Source organism: Euphorbia lathyris, chromosome 7, assembly GCF_963576675.1.
Source record: "Euphorbia lathyris chromosome 7, ddEupLath1.1, whole genome shotgun sequence".
NCBI lineage: Eukaryota > Viridiplantae > Streptophyta > Magnoliopsida > Malpighiales > Euphorbiaceae > Euphorbia > Euphorbia lathyris.
Genome location: NC_088916.1, coordinates 15,056,293 through 15,058,004, shown reverse-complemented (window position 1 = coordinate 15,058,004; position 1,712 = coordinate 15,056,293). Strand labels below are relative to the sequence as shown.

General features: G+C 36.7%; 1 non-coding gene across 1 annotated transcript; it reads right to left on the bottom strand.

The window, feature by feature from the left end:
• Positions 1-420: 420 nt before the first annotated feature.
• On the bottom strand, positions 421-527 carry LOC136201597 (small nucleolar RNA R71). Its single transcript, XR_010673945.1, has one exon. It is a non-coding gene; the product is annotated as a small nucleolar RNA R71 (small nucleolar RNA).
• Positions 528-1,712: the final 1,185 nt, after the last annotated feature.

Below are 1,712 nucleotides of genomic sequence, written 5' to 3'. Positions count from 1 at the left end.
AAAAAGAAAAACCAAACCCCAATAAAAACTAAAATTACCGAGCCAGAAGTTATGGCCACACTTATGGATTACGCTAGGCCAGGAGTGGCCAGTGTAACCAACAGTATAGTTAGACCCCAAATTAATGCACATCATTTTGAAATTAAGCCTGCGTTGCTTAATATGTTGCAAAATAATGTAACGTTTTACGGGTTACCTAACGAAAATCCTAATACCCATTTGACAAATTTCTTAGAAATTTGTGACACTTTTAAAATTACTGATGTAACTGCAGAAGCAATCAAACTTCACCTTTTTCCTTTTACTTTGAAGGATCGAGCCAAAGAATGGTTAACTTCTATGCCAGCCGCATCAATTGAGACTTGGGAACAATTAGCCCAAGCATTTTTATCAAAATTCTTCCCTTTAGCAAAAACCGCAAGAGTCATTAAAGAGTTAACATATTTTTCTCAAAATGATAGTGAAACTCTTTATGAGGCCTGGGAATGTTTTAAAGAACTTCAACGTTTATGCCCACACCACCAATTGCCCGCTGAACTCTTAATGCAAACATTTTATAATGGAGTAAATCCTACAACAAGAGGTTCATTGGACGCTATGTCTGGAGGGTTATTCATGAAGAAAACATCTGCCCAAGCAAGAGAACTTTTAGAGGAAATGGCAATCAACAGCAGTATGTGGCCCGCGGAACGTGGACACGTACCATTAGCGAAACCATCATCCTCAACAACATCATCAGTTAAAGGTATAGTGAATCTTGATCCAGTCGCACAAAATTGATAGGTTTATGGCACCGTGTGATCCTAATGGTCAACCAATCCAAACAGATGTGGATTACGAAGGTATGAGTGAGATTGAACAGGTAAATTTTGTCCAAGGGCAAAACCAAACTAATAATCCTTATTCCAATACATATAATCCTGGATGGAGAAATCATCCTAACTTTAACTGGAGAGACAATAATAATGCTAATGCTAATAAAAAACGTACTACTAATTATCAAAATCAATCAAGAGATTCGATTAGCACTTTATCTTCTAAAATCGACAAATTCATTGATGCGATGAGCGGAAAAATAAGTAATCACGACGATGGTTTTAAACGGATCGAGAATAAATTCGATCAGCTTATTAAAAACCAATCATCTAGCATCCATAATTTGGAGATTCAAATTGGACAACTCGCTAAATCAATTCCATCCCGCAAAGAGGGAAGTCTTCCAAGCCATACGGAAGAAAATCCGAAAGAGCATGTTAAGGCCATCACTCTTCGTTCAGGGAAAAATTACTTAGGCCCGAAAATGACCGGAAATTCGACTTTACCTGGAACTGATTTACCAAAGCCCAAAGAAGATACGTTAAATAAAAAAGATGCACCGATTGACTCTAGTACAAAAACTTTTGTACCCAAACCACCTTTTCCACACAAAGTCCGCAACAAGGACTATGATAAACAACTTTTAACATTTTTAGACAAACTTAAGAATTTGCATATTAATTTAACGTTTATGGATGCAATTACGCAAATTCCCAATTATGGTAAATTCCTCAAAGATTTAATTTCAAAGAAAATCAGTTGGGAAGGAATTTCATCCATTTCACTAACTGAAGATTGTAGTTCGATTGTGTCAAGCAATTTGCCCACAAAACTCAAGGATCCCGGATGTTTTACCATTCCGTGTAAATTGGGAGATATAGAATTCCCAACTTGCC